General features: G+C 52.9%; 1 long non-coding RNA gene across 9 annotated transcripts in view; it reads right to left on the bottom strand.

The window, feature by feature from the left end:
- Window positions 1-20262, bottom strand: part of LOC114117256 (uncharacterized) — a 69112-nt gene that overhangs the window by 33706 nt on the left and 15144 nt on the right. For all 9 annotated transcript variants that reach the window (XR_009595769.1, XR_006055525.2, XR_006055526.2 and 6 more), the window contains exon 2: window positions 1-20262. This exon is cut by the window's left edge; it is cut by the window's right edge and continues 13862 nt beyond it. This is a non-coding gene — a long non-coding RNA (uncharacterized LOC114117256).

Below are 20262 nucleotides of genomic sequence, written 5' to 3'. Positions count from 1 at the left end.
GTTCTGGGCTGAACACAGTGCCTCGTCAACTCTAGACCTTGGGATCAGTCATGAGGTTTTCTTTCTGGCATGGCCTTGCGCAAGGCTGAGGACAGAAGAGACAGCTTATCTCAGAGGTGGGCAGGCACCCTCTGTCAAACCCACCCTCTCCCAGAGAAAGATCAGAGACCTTACTGGCTCCCCACGGCAACTGACTGTAGATATGAGCCAAGCAAAGAGCACAACGCCATCCTCGCCAGATACAGGAGCAGATGAAGAGAAAGGGGCAAAGAAGCGCAGTCGCAGACCCCGGGGGTAGGTGGAAACACGGAGCCTCACCTACCTTCAGGTGGCCCTTGGGGGTGGGCTGGAATTCTCACTGTTACAAACACTCACCAACCAAGGAAAAGGGGGACAAAGCCTCTCTGCCTTGACCCCCAGTTCTGGGCAGCTCACAGACACTGATGGGCTCCAGACAGCAGCTCAAGGTTCCTCGGAGGCATCGAAGTGGTAGTTGCAGAAAGAACCAGAGTGCTCGGGAGGCTGTTCCAGGCACAGGCTCTAGTCTGTTAATGTGTTCCTACCAAGGAGCTCTGATTCTTCTAAGTATTTCTAACACCTAAGATAACGCCAGGCACGCAGTGTTTGTGGACGAGGCTACTGAATCCAGGGCAGGAGGAGAAACAGAATCAAAATTAAATATAAGATACGGTTCATAACCAAAGGAGTTCCTAAAATAGATTCCAGAGCTAACATGATTTGGGAACAGTTATAAAACAGCCTGCCTGCAAGGAAGCTTCCCGTGGCCCTGGACTGCGTCTCACAGGCCATCACGCCACCACGGATGGTGCGCCCGTTTCCGGCGGCCGCCCGCTGGCCGGACGAACACGTGAACACAGGAGTGGAAACATAGCGCGACTTTTTTGGGGTCTACTTCTAAGACAGTAAAGGACCAGCCTGCAATGCAGGTGACCTGGGTTCAATCCCTGGGTCAGGAAGATTCCCCTGGAGAAGGACATGGTAACCCACTCCAGCATTCTTGCCTGGAGAATCCCATGGACAGAGGAGCCTGACAGGCTACAGTCCATGGGGTCATAGAGAGTCAAACACGACTGAGTGACTTCACTTTCACTTTTCTAAATATCCTAAATATTAACATTTACCTTTCACTTTTGAAATCATAAAAGGCCCAGATACTGACTGATGGCTGATTACCTCTGGGCTACACCCAGAGTTTTTGCATCACCTTCATACAAGAAAGAGAGAAAGGGGACCCCACAAGCTACTGCCAGCATTAATCTCCACTCCCCCCAACTCCACATCTTACCTCCCCCTTTGTTCCAGCCCAAGTTGGAACCTGGCACACTGACCTCTTGAGACACAGCCACCTCCCTGCCGCCTGCAGGAGGACTTGCAGTCCTGACCCCCACCGACTCCCCCCTGCCCCAATTTGGGAGAAGTAGAGCCTCCATTTGGCTTAGGGTCCTTAATGGGGGTCTGGCCTTCTGCCAAGGTTGCCCTGTGGCCAAGGCCCTCATTCTCAAAAGACACAGATATTTCTGGTCCCTCTTTGAGAAAAACTTCAAATAAGGATGAGCCTCCAGATCAGGATGCCACTTCCCTCCTACTTGCCCAGTCTTTTCCTCATCACGAATGTGGACCTTAATATCCACTGAGCCTGGTGCCGGCCCCACGCGTGTATTCCGGCTCGGTCCTCACGACAGGGCTCGGAAGCCGGGACGACCACCACCTCCATCCACAGGCTAGGAGCCGAGGAGCCTGTGCGGGGACGTGCAGCTAGGACTAGGCTCACAACCCCTGTGCTAGGCAAGCTAGTGACATCCCTCTCTTAGGAGACCTCCCCCGAGCTCTGTCCGTCCCTGATGAACTCCTCCCCATTTTTGTGCCTGACAACTGCAGAGACAAAGGTGGGACCAACCACACACAAAAAAATGGAAACATCTCCATGTGCATTTTTTGTAATTTTTTAAGATAAGTTTTTACTACTGACTCATTTAAGTGAGGTGTCATGTACGTATAATTCTTTCTAGTGCACAAAGAAGTTTTATGACACATTATCCCATTTCACCATCCCCCGCTGCGGCTCGAAGCCTTGTGAAGTATACGAAGTTATCCACATTTCACAGATGAGCAGATGAGCAAACCGAGGGGAGCTGGCCAAGACCATCCAGCCAGTAAAGGAACAACTGAGCAATAAACCGTCCCCAGGTCTTCCTGGCGATAAGCCCTGAGCTCCAGGTGCCCCCCGCACGGGCATCAGGACTGACTCCAGGGGCTCTGAGTCAGGGAGACTCCCAAGGTACTGGCTACACGACCCAGGGCAAGTTAACTAACCTCTTGTGGTTACCCTGAGGATTAAATGAGATACTGTATGCTCAGCACACGGGCCGAGATGTAGCCAATGCTCATGAAACGGTGGGGACTGCCACTGCACTCCACGCCCCGGCAGGCCCGCGGGGTGCCCTGGCTCCCCAGATGGCAGTTAGAGAGGAGACCAGGTATGCTGCAGGTGCTTATTAACACAGGTGGGCTATGAGCGCCTTCTTCCACCAGCCAGGCAACTCCCGAGAGTCTGGGGCCCAGATTCAAGGGCATGGGCAACAAGGAGAAGCCAGTGTCCTCTACGGCGGGGCCCTGTGCCCTCCTGCCAGTCCACCACGGTGGCTCTGAGCAGCAGTGTCTGCCCCAAGGGGCCTGTTCCGGGACCAGGCAGCAAGGAGATTCAGGCTCCCATCGCAGGACCACATGGCCAAACAGTCCAAGGCCCCCGCCCCGCAACCCCAGCCCCCCCAGGCAAGGCCTCCGAGCTCTGCCGACACCCTGCCCTATGCTCCGGGTCCTGCTTCTGGGCTTGGGAAACAGGCCTGTCCTGGGCAAGAAGAGCCAATAACAGCGGGTGGCCTGTTTTCCAGCAACCTTGCTGTCTCTCACTTTAAGATGAAAATAATAAACACCGACACCCAGAGGCTGGTGAGGGAGGGGGAAATCAAGTGGCCTCAGAGGAGCTGGGGCGCTAGGACTTGCGCGGCGCAGGCTGCCCTAACTGGGCAACCTGGGCAAGGTGCGTCAGAGCCAGGAGGCTGCAAATACACAGGCGCCAGGGCCGGAGGCGCCAGGCCCGGACGGCGAAGGTCACCGCAGGCTGGCCTGGTTCCTGGTTCCTGGTGGCACCGTGGCCCGAGGGGGCGGGGTGGTGAGCAGTGCGCACAGCTTGTGACTCTCAGCAGTGTGGCCCCAGCACCTGCCAACCAGTCGCCCTGCGAACTCCAGGCCCTCTTTTCTCCAGGGCAGTCCAGAGTCTTCGACCAGGATCTTCCCTGAAGTTCTGGACCCGCCTGTCCTGCTCTTTCTCTAAAACCTTCCACTGTTTCCCAGTGCCCGCCCCCGCCCCCCACCAGGCTTTCTCCCAGCCGTTCCAGGTGCCCTCACGCAAGGTCCTGATCACCCCCAGAGCTTGATCCACCCCAAGGTCAGGTCACACTGATCCCAGGGTGACCATGTGTTCCCATTCTCCCACCCGGCACCCACTCTGACGCTGCTGAATAGCCCCTCCAGGCACCTCCCTCCTAGGTGCCTTCCTGTGTGGGTGCGGGGTCTGCCCCACCCCCTGGCCCAAATCTAGAGGTCGCTGTTCTCCTGACACAGATCTGCTGGGTGCCTACCACATGCCAGGCCCTGGGTGCGCCAGGCATCGATACCACAGGGCCACACAAGACACGTCCTGCCCACGGTGAGCCCGTGGTCACAGGTCCAAGCAAACAAGCCCACCGCCACTACACGATGTGGTCACCAATCCAGGATCAGCTAACAGAGTCCTTACTACGAGCCAGATGCTGTTTCAAGCACGTTACGAGCTCATTGAATCCTGTAAATAACTCTGTGAGCTAAGTGAGTGAAAGTGAGTGAAAGTGAGTGAAAGTCACTCAGTCATGTCCAACTCTTTGCAACTCCATGGACTATACAGTCCATGGAATTCTCCAGGCCATCACACTGTAGTGGGTAGCCTTCCCCTTCTCCAGGGGATCTTCTCAACCCAGGGACTGAACCCAGGTCTCCCGCATTGCAGGTGAATTCTTTCCCAGCTGAGCCACCAGGGAAGCCCAAGGGCAATGATTAATATTACAAGTCCCATTTTATAGATGAGGAAACTAAAGCCTAGCAAAGGCCAAGTAAACGTACTCAGCGTCACCCAGCGGCCAGCAGAGAGGCTGGGGGGAGGCTCTGAGGCCCAGCAGGGCAGCCAGAGGTGACCACAGCCACAGACGGAACCAAAGGCGGGGATAGCCACAGCCACGGCCCCCTCTCTGCTCTCCCCAGAGGTAACGCTGGAGACGGGCACTCCCCACACAGAAAAGCAATGCGGGGACAGGGCAGGTAAACCAATCCCAAGGCTGCCCTCCCTGATTCTAGACAGAGAGTGGAAAGCAGGAGGGGATGCACGTACGAGCAACAGCCCACGGCCACAGCGTGAGGCAAGCAGGAGGCCAAGTCCACAGCAAATCCACTCAGCATCTCCACTTCCACTGGGCCACCAGTGAGGGAACTCGACCCCCGATCTGCTGGGGGCTCAGTGACTCCAGAGTCCTGCCTCTGGCACAAGCTGGGGGTGGATCTCTGGGGTCTATCAAATGGCCTCTTCTTTCAGGGGCCCTGTGTGGCCAGGAAGACTCCATGCGCCCCTACCAGCCAGGCTGCCTCTACACTGGTGACAGCCTTCCCCTGCAGCGGGAGGGCCGGGGCGGGGAAGCTGGCACAACTCCAAGGCACAGGTAGGCAAGGGGCTCTGGGGCGAAGCCCTCAGACCGGGGAACCTCCACCTGGCGCTGCTTTCCTCCCCACATGTGTGCAGGTACTGCAGCCTCCGGGTTAGGCACAGATGATGCCTGGGGAGGAGGGAGACATGCTGCCCCTCCAGGACTCCCCAGGGGGTCCTTCCTGCTCCTCCTCTTCTCTCACAGTGGAAACCCCACCCTGGCGGTCTTGGTGCTCCGTGCAGGCCACCAGGACTGCCTCCGTCCTGCCACCCAGTCCCCCCCAGGCTGGGGTCCAAGCAATCAGAAGGGACCGTTTCCTCCTTTCCTCCCAGCAAGTCTGGAGGGATAGGGTGGGGGCGCCTCCTGAAACCAGCTCCATGAGGGCAGGGGCTTCTGTCTGCTTTGTAAAGTGCTAAACCCCCAGAGTTGAGAAGAGTGCCTGGAAAACAGTAAGCACTCAGTAAATGCTTGCGGAAGGCAAGCGTTCCCATCCCCCACCTTACAAACAGGAAGTCTCAGAGTATTTCCAAAGGTTACTCAGCTGGTCTATGGCAGAACCAAGATTCACAGCCAGGTGCGACTCAGCACGTCACGCAATCGTTTCTGACACTAGGATTTACTGAGTCCGTGACATGGGCTGGAGGCTTCAGAGGACACAGAAATGATTCCTACGACCGAAACTTTACCGTGGGCTCATCATTCACCAGGTGCCGAGAGGCGTGAAGGCATGACCTTTCTTTACGGGCTGCGTGTGTGCAAACACTCACGGATATGCATATATGAAGTGGAAGTCTCAGTCGCTCAGTCCCGTCCGACTTTTTGTGACCCTAAGGACTGTAGCCCACCAGGCTCCTCTGTCCGTGGGATTCTCCAGGCAAGACTACTGGAGTGGGTTGCCATTTCCTACTCCAGAGGATCTTTCTGATCCCAGGAGTCAGACCCAGGTCTCCCGCATTGCAGGCAGATTCTTTATCATCTGAGCCACATATATATTTAATATGCATATACATGCATGTACATATATACATACGTACATGCATGTACGTATATATATATATAAGTATGTATCCAACTAAATTGTTTTCATATATAAAATATGCAAATTTCTTATACACATAAATTCTTTGAAGCCACCACTAGGCAATATGGGGGAGCCCAAAGATTAAAACAGCTAATAAATGCAACGGGAACCTGGAGGGGGCAGGATTCACGGGAGACAGAGGCTCCACGGAGGAGGTGGAAGCTGAAGGGGGCTCTGAGGAATCCAAATCTTCCAATAACAACGGAAGGAGCAAAGGCCAAGGGGCAAGGAATGGTGTGCAGAACAGTCTGGACGCAGAACCAGTCAGGCTCAGGGAACAATCTGCAGAGAATTCGTGGCCTCAGCTGTTTTCTCTGCCTGTTTATTTTTTGAAAATTTACACCTCTGCTTTAAACTGCTCATCGTCTGCGCCTATCCAAAGTTGTTTTATTGGAGGAACATGTTCCTCTGCAATTTAAAAAAAAAATTTAAAAAAAAAAATCAACGCTCAAACCCAGTCTCGTTACACTGTAGATGGAAACCGAGATTGCCACGACCCAGAGCTAGCTCCTGGCAGGATGGGACACCAGCGAATCTCACATGGCATGATGGGAAGCAGAGGAGGAAGGCAGCTGGCGGACACTGAGCGCCCAGTGGGGCCAGGGTCTCGGGGCAACGACCCATCAAGCCCAAGGTCTCGGGTCCCCACAGCACACGCCTACAGCTGGGACACAACCTGAGGCGTTTCAGCCTCCGCAGCAGAGATCGCCCTCTTACCCTAGAGGCTGCAGAGCTTTTCCTGCTGGAAATCATGTGTTGTTTGTTGATTTTTTTTTTTTTTTTTTTTTTCCTGCTTGGCTTGTTTTGACACAAGGAAGAGAGAGGCTAATCCACCCAGCAAACACGGGTAATGCAGCAGGGCGGCCAGCCCTTCCCGGAAGCAGCGGGGGCAGCCACTCCGACAGGGAGAAACCGGATCTCCGCGCCCGACTGCTCAGCAGCTGACCTCTCTGCTCCCTCCTCGCGTGGGTCCTACACACCCCACAGGGGCTAGTTTCCCTGAAGAGTCCTGGCTCTGTGGGCAGATGGCTTCAGTTTCCAACTCCACCTGTCACTAGCTGAATGATTTCAGGAAAGAGACCGTGCCTCTCGGTGACTCGGTTTCCTCATCTGTCAAGCAGAGCAGTTATCCCGTGGAGTCACCACAAGGTTTAACCGAGCTAATAACACAGAAACAAGAAGCGGGCATCTGGACACAGCAAACGCTTGATAAATTTGGCTGTCGTTCTTATTTCACTCTTTGTATCAGTGTATGAAAGTGAAAGTGAAGTCGCTCAGTCGTGAAGTCGCTCAGTCGTGTCTGACTCTCTGCCATCCCATGGACAGCAGCCCACCAGGCTCCTCCGTCCATGGGATTTTCCAGGCAGGAGTATTGGAGTGGGTTGCCATGTCCTTCTCCAGTATCAATGTATAAGGCTCCCTAAAACCTATGCCAAGCAGACGAGGCTGGATGCTAAGGGAATCTACTGTGGGGTGAACAGTGGTGTCAAGAGCTAACTCAGGCTGAGCCTGCAGAGATTCAAAGCCGCCTGGTAGCGTCTTAGCTTCCCTTTCCGCATCTCAGAGCTAGAGGCAGGCAGTGTGAGGCTTTGCACTTCTCAGCTCTGCCAGATAAACCCTGGTACTCAGAAACAGGTACCTAAGTACTCTGGCCTCTCCTGCCTCACACCCTCTGCCTTGGTTCATGCCCTGGGGGAGTCATCTGACTGGTACCCTGTAGAGAGGATCTGTGTTCTCACACACTTGGATCCCTCATTTATGTCCTGTGGGAATGCTCTAGGCCTTTTCCTTGAGATGACTAGCTTACAGGCATCCTGGGTCTGGGGAAATTAACTGGATATTATCTTTCAGAACCATTTCTAAATATTTCCTTGAGATCTGGGGCGAACCTTGTGGGGGCACATAGGAATTCACCAAACTGCTCTCTCAGTGGGGGCTATGTATGAGAGTGGGCTTCCCTGATAGCTCAGTTGGGAAAGAATCCACCTGCAATGCAGGAGACCCCGGTTCAATTCCTGGGTCGAGAAGACCTGCTGGAGAAGGGATAGGCTACCCACTCCAGTATTCTTGGGCTTCCCTTCTGGCTCAGCTGGTAAAGAATCCACCTGCAATGTGGGAGACCTGGGCTTCCCTGGGTTGGGACGATCCCCTGGAGACGGGAAAGGCTCCCCACTCCAGTATTCTAGCCTGGAGAATTCCATGGATGGTACAGTCCATGGGGTCATAAAGAGTCGGACACGACTGAGCGACTTTCACTTTCATTATGAGAGGCCAGGCTTTTGCCTGGCCCCAGGGTACAGTGGTGGCAGTGAGCACTTGTGTGGAAGCTGCTGAAGAGTGAGGTGGTGGCAGGTGGGGCATCAGCTTTCTCAGTCTCCAGCCCAACATCTCCCCTGCAGAAAGCCTTGAAGACGAAGGTGACAGTCCCGGTTCAAGTCTGACTTTTTATCTCTCAGCCATTTCGTCTTGACCTCCGAGCATCTAGCACCTGGCCTGGCTCTCGCTGGGAGTTTGCTGCATAGCAGTTACACTGAACGGGGGCTTGGATTCTCCAGCACGCAGCCCAGAAACAGCTGCACTCACCTTTGAGCCAGGTGTGTCTGTCACAAGCACCCAGGTCTTGACAGCTACCAGCATCCATGATAAAATATTCTATTGTACTTACAGGGTAACCGGGTTGTCCTGGGGATTAGTGTCCAGGAATTGTAAGTGGGAATGCTAAGTTATGTTAGATGCGGTGTTTCAATGTAGATCACTCAAGCTTCCCAATAGTCATCTCCTAATCAATGTTAAAAGCAAAGAACAGAAAGGCCAAGATATTTCCCACTTTCCCCACGTATCCTCTGCCTCACGGATCTGGCTTTCCTGTGGTCTCCAGTCAGGTCCCCACTCCCTCTACCAAGCTCTTTTTCTCGCTGCTTATGTACCTGGGGCTGTCGTCTCTCCCCTCTTTACTGCACAGAGCCCAACAGTATTCCAAGGCCACACTCAAGTTCGAGACTTGCGTGAAGCTCTAGAATGGTCCGAGCATCATGCATCTTCGCTGCTGTGTCTCCTGCTGTGGGGCCTGACGCCTTCCGGCGCTCAGCATTTAACGGCTCTGGCTGTTTTGGTGTATTTCCCCTGATCGCAGGTTCTGGCCTGTACGTCCACCACGAATTTCTTTCCAAGGTCAACAATGATGTCAGACAGAGTCAAGTTCACCTTGGGTCTACCACTATTTGCCAACTCGTGTTCCTTCCTCAGACCGCATCCCTCCTGACTTGGATAGTACTCAGCACTCCCTTCTAAATGCCTCTCTTAGTGTGAAGCATATAGCACTTCCCTGAGACCACCTTTTCTGCTCTGCTCTCCCCCGTGCTGAGCCCAGGCCCGGCTCCCAGCTTGGCCCCCTGCACCCTGAGAGCACCTTCGCACGACTGGCCTCATCCCTACCTCACCTTCAGTCCTTGGTCATCTTGGAACACCTGTTGGACAGCCCACCTAGGTAGCCTACCATCAGTTCACATTCAATATAACTAAAATTCATTCAACAATTATTTGATGAGCACATACTAAGGCCGGGACCTACTCCATTCACTGGCAAGCAAACCATATAACAGTTCTTGCCCCGAGTGTCCATCCACAGATGAATGGGTAAATGAAATGCAATATATCCATACAAAGAGATATTATTCAGCTTTAAAAGGAAGGAAATTCTGACACGTGCTATAGCACAGATAAACACATGATGTTAAGTGAAATAAGCCAGTCCCCCCCAAAAGGCAAATACTGTATGATTCTACTTTTATAAAATGCCTAGAGTAGTAGGAAGTAGGTGGGTGTGTTTGCCAGGGTTTGTGGGGAGGGGATGGGGAGTTAGTATTTAATGTGTGCGTGCGCGCTTAGTCACTCAGTCGTGCCCGACTTTCTGTGACCCCACGGACTGTAGCCCACCAGGCTCCTCTGCCCACAGGGATTCTCCAGGCAAGATTGCTGGAGTGGGTGGCCATGCCCTCCTCCAGGGGATCTTCCCCACCCAGGGATCCAACCCAGGTCTCCCGCACTGCAGGCCGATTCTGGACCATTTGAGTCACCCAAGTATTTAATGGGTACTGAGTTTCAATTCTGAAAGACGAAAAGAATTCTGGAGATGGATGGTGGTGATGGTTGTACAAGAACATGAATATGCAGAATATCAGTGAACTGTATACTCAAAGTGGTTACGATGGTACATTTATATGTGTTTACCACAATAAAAAAGAATAGAAACAGAAAGGTCCTCACTCTCTGTGTACTTTCCTGTATGTTATGCTTCAGTTTTAGTTCAGTTCAGTTCAGTCCCTCAGTCGTGTCTGACTCTTTGCAACCCCATGGACTGCAGCACGCCAGGCCTCCCTGTCCATCACCAACTCCCGGAGTCCACCCAAACCCAAGTCGGTGATGCCATCCAACCTTCTCATCCTCTGTCGTCCCCTTCTCCTCCTGCCCTCAATTTTTCTGGGTCTTTTCAAATGAGTCAGCTTTTCGCATCAGGTGCCAAAGTATTGGAGCTTCAGTAACGATGAAAAAGGCTCTGTCTTCGTGGAACTTTTATATTCTCCGCTCGTGGCTGCGTTCATCATCTGGCAGCTTCCGACCCACTCTCCATCCCTGGAGCTGCCCTCCTCCCAGGCTCCGTGCTGCAGTCACGTGTCTCCTCCTTCTCCCCCACATCCGAGGACTCCCCACGGTTCTTCTCTAAGGCGTTCACCCTAGTCCGTTCTCCTTCCAGGATCGCAATCCCCGCCGCCTCTTAGCTTTTGATGGAAAACACGAGGAAGCAGGAAACACTGCCGTCCATGTTCCCCAGGCCGGCTCTTCCCTGGCTCTGAGTAACGCCGCACTTCTGCTTTCATTCCTCGCCGGCTACGTGAAGAGTCTGAGCAGACACTCACGATGGCCTCTTCTGGCTCCAGTGCAGGCGGGTCTCTGGGTCGCCTGGCCCGGCCCGAGGTCTGCTGTCTTCCTCGCAGGCCCTCAGCAGCCTGAGAAGAAAGGCCTCATTCAGGAGGGAGGCCGGCTGGCCGGCCCAGGGAAACGGCTCCCTGCAAGCGCTCCTTGGCTCGCTTTCCTGCCTGCCTGAACTTTCACTGCCTGCAACCTTGTGACTCCGGATTACCTGACCTTGGAGCCTGCCAGCCCTGCACTGCTGCTGGGACCTCTTCTGACCCAACAGCCTGTAACTGGGACAGGCCTGCCTGCTGACACTGGCCCCCGGCCTGCCTCCGCGAGCTGGGCTGCCCTGCGGCTGGACACCAGGAGGCCGTGAGCTGGACTCTGAATTCTCCTGGGGCCCTAACCACGGCCCCTCCTGATGTGCCCGTCTGGGCCCCAGGGCCCTCCCTGCAGCATCCTCTGAATGCACCCCTTCTGCAAAGCAGAATTTATAGCCTGTCTGTAACCGAGTCCTTCACTCCACAAATGTCCACCACAATGTCTACATGTGATGGGCACTGCTCTAGGCAAGGGGTACATCAGGATGGAACATGACATACCCTACTGCCAGCCAACCTCCCTACCGGACAAAGCCGTCATCCAACTCACCACTGTCAAACCCTGTCACTCAACAGGTATTTATAGAGCACTTATTATGTGCCAGGCATCCTAATAAATTATCGATTTTAGGAACTGCAGTTTCCTACGCAGTACAATTGATTACCGGGCATGAGCTCCGCATCCAAACTCTCAGTTATGTGACCCTCAGTAATTATAAGACCTCGCGGAGCCTCAGTTTCCTCACTTGAAAATGCGGGTAAGAGTGATGGATAACCCGCCTGCCAATGCAGGAGACATGGGTTTGATCCCTGGGTGGGAAAGATCTCCTTCCTGGAGAAGGAAATGGTTGCCCACTCCAGTATTCTGGCCTGGAGAATCCCATGGATGGAGGAGCCTGGTGGGCTACAATCCACGCAGTCGCAAAGAGTTGGACACAACTGAGCACACACACACCGTTAGACACTAGAAATAGTAACCAGTGGGGTAATAACAAGCATGTATGAGGAATAAGAGTCCATGTAAAAGCTTAGAAGATACGGCACACTGCACGCACTTGGACGTGAGCAGTTTTTACTTTAATATGATCTCCAAGGTGCCAACACCTCCATACACCAAGAACTTCGAGAGTCCCTGTCCCACCCTATACAACCAATACCATGATACTACCTCTGTAGACAAGTTACTGGCAGAATGTAGCCCCAATGTCAACATCAGTAACAAAGAATAAAATATCCCCATGCAGAGTACTATATATAATCCAAAGGTTTCCTAAGGATTAACCTCAGGAATAACACCAAAGGAATGGATATCAAAAGCTAGGCAAGTGAGGAAATATGTGCGATGCGTATATTCAACAATGGATTATGCAGAGCTTTCAACAAACCAATACAAAGAAGACAGGGAATTCAATAGAAAAAACAGTAAACTACCCTAACAGGCACTTCACAAAAATGAGGATACTAAAATGGCCAGTCACGGAAAGGCAAATTCAGACCACAGTCCAGTATTACTTCAGACCCACTAGAAAGAGTACAATGAAGAAAGAGGATGACACCAAATCCTGGCAAGGGCATGGAACAACCAGAACTTTCCTACTTTGCTAGTGGAAGTATAACTGTACCACTGCTCGGCACTCTGTACCATGATTATTCCAGTAGTCATGTACGGATGTGAGAGTTCGACCATAAAGAAGGCTGAGCACCAAAGAACTGATGCTTCCAAACTGTGGTGCTGGAGAAGACTCTTGAGAGTCCCTTGAACAGCAAGATCAAAACAGTCAATCCTAAAGGAAATCCACCAGGAATATTTATTGGAAGGACTGAGGCCAAAGCCGAAGCTCCAATGCTTTGACCACCTGATGTGATACGAGCCAATTTATTGGAAAAGACCCCGATGCTGTCAAAGATTGAGGACAGGAGAAGGGAGCTCCAGAGGATGAGATAGTTGGATGGCATCACCGAATGGACATGAGTTCGAGCAAACTCCAGGAGATAGTGAAGGACAGGGAAGCCTGGCGTGCATGGGGTTGCAGAGAGTCGGACACAACTTGGCAACCGATCAACAACAACTAAGACTACGATCCAGCAGGTCCATTCCTAGGTGCGTACCCAACAGAGACACACACACAAATTATGCATACATGCACAGAGACGTGACTGCACGCATACATTCATCCACCAAAAGACACATGCGAACATATTCATAGGAACACTGTTTCAAACTCTACGCACAGCCAGAATACTCAGCAACCACAGAACAAACAATAAACTGTGTTCTATTAATAAAATGGAATACTACACAGACACAAGAGCAGGAAACAACAACAGCACACAGCATGGATGAACGTCACAGACAAAAGGGTGAATGAAAGTGGCTGAACACAAGAGAGAACACGCTGCGTGACCGTTGTTGTTGTTCAGCAGCAAAGTCGTGTCCGATTCTTTGTGACCCTGTGGACTGAAGCACGGCAGTCTTCTCTGTCCTTCATTACCTCCCTGAGTTTGCACAGACTCATGTCCATCGAGTCGGTGATGCCATCCGACCGTTTCATCCTCTGTCTCCCCATTCTCCTCCGGCCTTCAGTCTCTCCCAGCATCAGGGTCTTTTCTAATGAGTCAGCTCTTTGCATCAGGTGGCCAAAATGCGTGATTACATTTCTATAAAGCTGAAAAGCAGGCAAAACTAATCTGTCATTTTAGCAGTCAAAATAGTGGCTACCCTTGGAAAGGCGGTCAGGAGCTGGAAAGAAGCTCAAGGCATGTTCTGGAACGAGGTCTGGTATGTTCTGTTCCTTGGCTTGACGTGGGTGCTGCTTACAGGCTGTGGGCACTTTGTGCCCAATACTTACGATTTGCTTATTTTTCTGTATGCGTATTATATGTCGGTTACAAAGTTTCCTTTAAAAAAGAAAAAAGCTAATGAGAAAAAAAATGAAGAACAATGGACTTTTATCCAAACGGGTTGTTGCCTCAACATCAACAGATTTCAGGGCCTACCATCTCTGCTCACGAGACGTAAGGAGACATACACATTCCCTATTGCCTTTTAATAAATGGCAGAAATATTACTCTACAACACTTCAAAGCTATATTAAATAAACATGTGTTTTAAAAACTCCCAATTAGTTTGCCAAGCTTGTTCTGAGACACAGTTTGAACACGCATTTGGGCTTTTGAGATGCATGGTGAACTATGGAGTAATTTTTATGAGAAACAAGATTTTTTTTTTTTTTAACAAGACAGAAGTGGTAGAGATCAGGGGCTGAAGAGAGTAAAGACCAAGACGACTGAAGAGACGACCCAGCTCCAAACCAGCAACCCAGGGCTTCCACATCCAGTGGCCGGCAGGGCCAGAAGCCAGGAAGTCCATGCAGAAGGCAGAAACTCAAAGGCCTGTTCAGGACCTGGAGCAAGATGGGAGCTAAGCGGGAAGGAGGCTTAGGGCCCAAGGCCAAAGAATGCTGGTAGATGACGATAAGCTACCAAAGAGGTTCTGTGGAGAATGAGCTACACGCCCTGACCCAGGGCAGGAAATAGTGGTTGGGTGTGGGCAGCCCTGGGTACACAAGGAAGTGACCTCAGCCGACTATGGAATAAGAGGATGTGACCCTGGGTGTGCTCAGACCTGCGGCTGGGATGAGCAAGCCAGGCTTACCCAGGGGTTCTTTCTCCGCTGGGTGTGACTCTCTAAATATACACCCAGACATCCCTTGGATCCATTCAGATGTTAACCACCACTGAACAGGACTCGGGAGGCTTTTGGTTTCGACTGTCAGGGTTGCTGGCTTAGACGGATCTAGAACCTGGTTTTCGAGGTCCAAGTCATCATCCTAGTCCTTCACATGAGGATAAGGATAAGTTCAGTGAGTGTGAATTCCAGGAATACCAGGGCTTGTCAGACAATCCATTCCCCAGGTGACTTCTATCAATAAAAGGAGACAGAAAGCTCAAAACAAAACCAGGGCCCAAACCAGGTAATATCCCTGGTACTGACTACACAGCATTACATCCCTCCCTGTTTGGCTCGGGCCCATCCCCAAATATGCTGGTCTCCCTTGAACTGGTGGAAATTGAGTGACTGTATCAGGGGCAGGGGAGCAACACTGAGAAGCGACCTGGGGCGAGAATGTCAAAGGCGCACAGGAGAGCTTCTGAGCATCTCCGGGGCAGCCTGGCCTTCTCTCCACGTCAGCCCTTCCCACCTCCTTGGCCAGCACCCCCTCCACCCCTTCCTCCCCGCACCCGTATCACACCTTGACTCTCTGGCATCACAAATGAAGAGTCAAGGCAGTGAAGTCACACGGGAAGAATCTTGAGGCTTGGTGGATTGTAAAAAGCCGCTGGATTCCCCACACCACGCAGAGTGAGCTAAGGCCCTCACTTTGCGGGGGACGTCTTTGTTTCCCCATTCTAGCTGGCCTTCAGGCAGTCATGCCGGCTGCAGGAGCGTGGTGTCGGCAGACAAGCCATCGCAGGGCCGCTGAGGTATGGCAACGGGTTAGATGTCTCATCTGGGAAGCAACATCGTGTTCTCCAGGGCAGTGTGTCGGTATTTCCTGATCTAGGAGAACTTTAGCAAGTGGAACTCAGTTCTGCAAGCCAGAGCAAGCCCCTCAGCCACCAGCGAACGAGGGAAAACAGCTCACTCCCATGTGCTGTCTGCACGGACTGGCTTCCCTGGTGTGCTTCAAGTTTATCTTGGAGCTTGCACAAGCGCACCAGGCTGCACCAAGCCGCCCCAGATGACCACCTGGCACCCGTGGGTGCTTGATGGGGGGATTCTATGGGAAACCGGACCATATGAGGTTGAAGCAACTCCCTGGAAACAACTTCCTAAACACAATGATGAGAGGGCACTGTACATGCCGAGAAGCCGGGAAGTCAGGGTGCAAAGAGCAAAGGCAATGGCTATGTAGCTCCTCCTTCTCAAGAAGCAGGGATCTGGGTGAAACTACCTGGCAGGGCCATTTCTACAAGACTGTCCTCCTAGACCAGGGCTTCTCATCTTCAGCACTATCGTTGTTTTGGACTGGATAATTCTCTGTTGTGGGGTGGGCTGCCCAGCTCAGGGTACAGTACTTTGCTGTGTCCCTGGCCTCTACCCACTGGACACCAGTAATAAACACCCCTCCCGCTCCTCAGCTGTGACAACCAAAACTGTCTCCGAACACAGCCAAGTGGCCCCTGGAGGCAAAGCTGCCCCTAGTTGAGAACCACTGCCTTGTACTGACAAATCATATCACCAAGGCAAGACCCCAGCCCCGCTCAAAGGCTGAGAGATGGAGCCTGGTCATTGTATCTTAGGGCATTAAGACAGCAAAGTCTCTGCCAGAGAAGCCAGCACTGTCAGATCTGAGCCAGGGACGGAGGAGGTGGCCCAGGACCAGATGGTGTTGCCTCCAGCAGACCTCCACCTTCAATTCCACAAAACCCACTTCCTCTCAGAGAAGGTCCACGTCAGGGCAGAAGACCGAGCCAACCAAAGACAGCCCCAAGGACCAAAGAGTCTCAAAGCCCACCCACGGCCACCCCACATCGTAGTTCACTCTACGTAGTGGAGTTCACTCATCGTAGTGCCATGTACCTGGCTAAGCTCCTGGTAGGAACAGACCATCTTAATCCCTCACAGCCTTGTTCAACCAACTATCCCGGCTCTTCTCTTACCTCCACTCAACAATCTGGTCCAAAAGGTGTCCTAAGATGGCCAGATGCCCTGTGAAAAATTGACCAAAGGCTGAGTGCCAAAGAATTGATGCTTTTGAACCATGGTGCTAGAGAAGACTCTTGAGAGTCCCTTGGATAGCAAGGAGATCCAACCAGTCAATCCTAAAGGAAATCAACTTGAATACTCACTGGAAGGACTGATGCTGAAGCTGAAGCTCCAATGGCTTGGCCACATGATGCAAAGAGCTGACTCACTGGAAAAGACTCTGATGCTGGTAAAGATGGAAGGCTGGAGGAGAAGGGGATGACAGAGGATGAGATGGCTGGATCCGGACTCGATGGACATGAGTCTGAGCAAACGCCGGGAGATGGTGAAGGACAGGGAGGCCTGGCGTGCTGCAGTCCGTGGGGTCAGAGAGAATCGGACGTGGCAGAGTGACTGAACAGCAACAGACAGGTCCTTCTCTCCAGGGCCTTGGGAATGAAGGCTGGCAACACTGGCCAAGAGGCATAGGAAGACTGTGCAGGTCAGGGCAAAGGTGCTGGAGGGGAACTCCAGACACACGAGGCAGGGACGGACGGAAGGCCAACCCCGAGGGGTGGTGGCGGTAGACCCAAGTGTCACAGGGCAGAGCCAGGGAGCCTGCAGGACTAGAGCCAAGTGCCCAGGCCTTAGGGATGGAAAGATCCCGAGTGACCACAGGCTTGCCCAAGCGCAGATGACGCTCGCTACGCTGCTGACTGTAAATCTAGCCCACTCGGGGCTGGGTTTGGCTCACTACAGGCCGGCCCCCCACCAGCTACAGTTTTGCTAAATTTAGTGCTGTTCCCAGCACCCATAGGACTCTGCGCTTCGTGTCCATTTCAGGTTCACCCGGGGACAGACAGGAGAGGAGCAAGACTTGTCTAGAAGCGATGTGCCCTCGTGTGACCCTGTCCCTTCCCCGACGAAGTCAGGAGCCCAGGGGAGCAGAAGAGTGAGAAGCCACGGTTGAAGGTCTCTGGGGCTCTGCAAGCATCCTCTGCCCCAGGGTGGCGCTCAGAGGGGGGAAGCGGGCACTAATGCCAAGCGGCCAGCCCACCTTCTGCCCACTCCAGCCCACCCAGGCTTCCCTCCGGGGAGTCCTAGCTGCGGTGGTGACATCGGTCCTGCTCCCTTAGACTGGAAGCTGGAGTTAATCACTAGGGGACAGTGGGTGATAGGGGCCTGGGGGAAGATGAAAATGTATTTAAGCAAATACTCACAGGCCCCAAAACTCAGAGGGTTCAGACAGTGGTTTCTAAACCTGGCACATTGAAATCACCTGGGAAACTTCAAAAACTACTCATGCCAGAGTCCCACTCTCCAGAGACTGTGATGTAATTGGTCTTCGTGTAACATAACTGGCCCGGGCTTTGGAAAGTTTAAAAGAGCCCCCGGTGATTTCACCATTCAGATAAGTTTGAGAAGCAGTGGGTTAAGAGCATGGCCTTTGCTCTCAGCTCGTCTCAGGTGGACTTCTGGCAAATCACTTAACCTTCCTCTGCCTCAGTTTCGGCAACATGCACAAAATAACAGTGACCTCAGGGTACTGCTGGAAAGACTCAGTGAGGCCATCTAGGGAAAGCACAGCAACAGTGGCGTGTAGTAAGCACTCAATAAGATCAAGAATCATTGTTATTATGAATGATAAACAGGAGGAGAAAATGGTGGGAACCTGAGGTCTACCTCTCTGTTATCAAGGGGTAAGAGTCTGTAGGACTGAAACTGGGGCAATTTCAAGACACGGTTGGGGAGGTAGACCCTCTGGTGACCTGCACTTAGTTGGGGGACCACCCTCTCTCCCAGCCTTTGTTCCTGGGGTTCCTCCCTCCTTCCCCATCCTACTCACTCCACATCCCGCTGAGCCCCACCACTCACAGCCAGCTCTCACCACCCCAGAGCCCTCTCCCTTCCCAGGCCTCCCACAGACCCTGCCCCCGCCACCACCACCACTATGCCTGTGGCTTTGGAACTTTATAATTTGCTGCGATAAACAGCTACCACCCACACAAATGTGAGTCCGTGGGAAGAGTGACACGTGCTGGTCAGGTCTCCTCAAAAAGATGAGAAATTCAGGGGAGGCCCCCAGGCTCATGCTCCCGTGTGCCCTACGGCACCCAGCACGTCCTGGACAGCCAGCTGTTGGTTAACGGGCATCTGGGAGATGGAAACGCAAATAGAGCTAAGTGCGGATCAGGAGGAGCTGGGCTCAGCTCCCAGAAGAAGGCGTACCAGCACCCACTCCATCAGTACAAGGAGAGACTGCCACCCCGTCCCATCCCCAGAGATGGTGCCCACCCGGTCCCAGGGATGTGTGTGTAAGCGCAGATGGCAGACGGAGTGCTGGGCAAGCAACTCTGCCACCCTGGCCTCTGGCTGCTCCCAAGCCTTCATGAATGAGGCTATAAGTCTGGTTACTCCTGCAAGGAAGCCACTGTGATTCCCATCCCCAAGGTTCCCTCGACCCAACAAGGGCTAGGCGAAGCCCAGCTCTGCCCACAGGGCAGTCCAGAGCAGCTGGCCAGCCAACAGGCTGTAAGCCTCTTACAGATTAAAGGTCCTAATTTAAACCTCTATTTGAGGTACCACAAGTGGGTCAGCGCCCTGCAGGCCGGTCAGCACAGCTGACGGAAGGAGAAGCAAGATCCGAGAAAGGCTCCTGGCCTTTGCAGGAAAGATGGAGCCAGAGAATTACTGAGCTAAGTGGTCATTCTGAGGTGGGGAGCTGGTTCAATCCAATCTCCCAGGAATCCCCTCCCCAGACAGCCTGAACTCGAAACTGCCCTCCCAGTACACCTGTGAAACAGAACCACAGGGCAAAGTGACGGGTTGGGATGGCCTTCCTCTCCCAGCCCTGACCTTGGCATGGGAACAGCTAATAGAGTCAGGAAGCCAGAGAAGAGGCGCGGGGCTGAAGATGCTGCTCCCCAGGGCATCACACCCGGTGACGGAAGGGGGAGGCGGCCTCTGCTCCCACCCCTGGAGAGGTCTGCCGGCCTCTCTCCCCAGCTGGCCGCAGCAGGAAACACCGGGCACGGAGAGGCGGGGGCAGGAGTGGGTGAGCAGCCGCAGACGAACCTCAGATCACGCTGTGAGAGCCTGACTCTGCGGCTCTTAAAAAAAGAAAAGAAAGAAAAAACAGCCCTCTCGCCACATCTGTCTCCATAGCGATGGCCTCTGGGGAAGCGGCCGGAACCTGCTGTCTCCCCTGAGAGCAAAGAAATCCTTCTCGCACTTGTTTCTCAAACTTGGTGGACCCCAGGAAAGCTGGCCATAGGCAAGCTGGCAAGGTGGCCTGGTACACGCACACACACGTATGTAGGTGCACTTGTGTGTTGCTGTTGCTCAGTTGCTAAGTCATGTCTGGCGCTTTGCGACCCCATGGACTGCAGCACGCCAGGCTTCCCTGTCCTTCACTAGCTCCCTGAGCTTGCTCCAACTCATGTCCATGGAGTTAGTGATGCCATCCAACCATCTCATCCTCTGCCGCCCCCTTGTCGCCCTTGTGTGCATATAGATACACACATCTGTAGATACAGACATAGACAGATTACATACACCACTGAAATAACTATCATGAAATCGTACTCAACTTTACGACATACTGTGCCATCTAATACTTCCTATTACATTCTTTTTTTTTTTTTTTCTCCAAATCGGTCCCAACCCACCAAATTGATTTCACCACTCATTAAGGTGTCTGGACTTGCAGTCCGAAGACCACTC

The sequence above is a fragment of the Ovis aries genome, chromosome 12 (assembly GCF_016772045.2).
Source record: "Ovis aries strain OAR_USU_Benz2616 breed Rambouillet chromosome 12, ARS-UI_Ramb_v3.0, whole genome shotgun sequence".
NCBI classification, from domain to species: Eukaryota; Metazoa; Chordata; class Mammalia; order Artiodactyla; family Bovidae; genus Ovis; species Ovis aries.
This window is presented reverse-complemented; position numbering and strand designations above follow the sequence as displayed.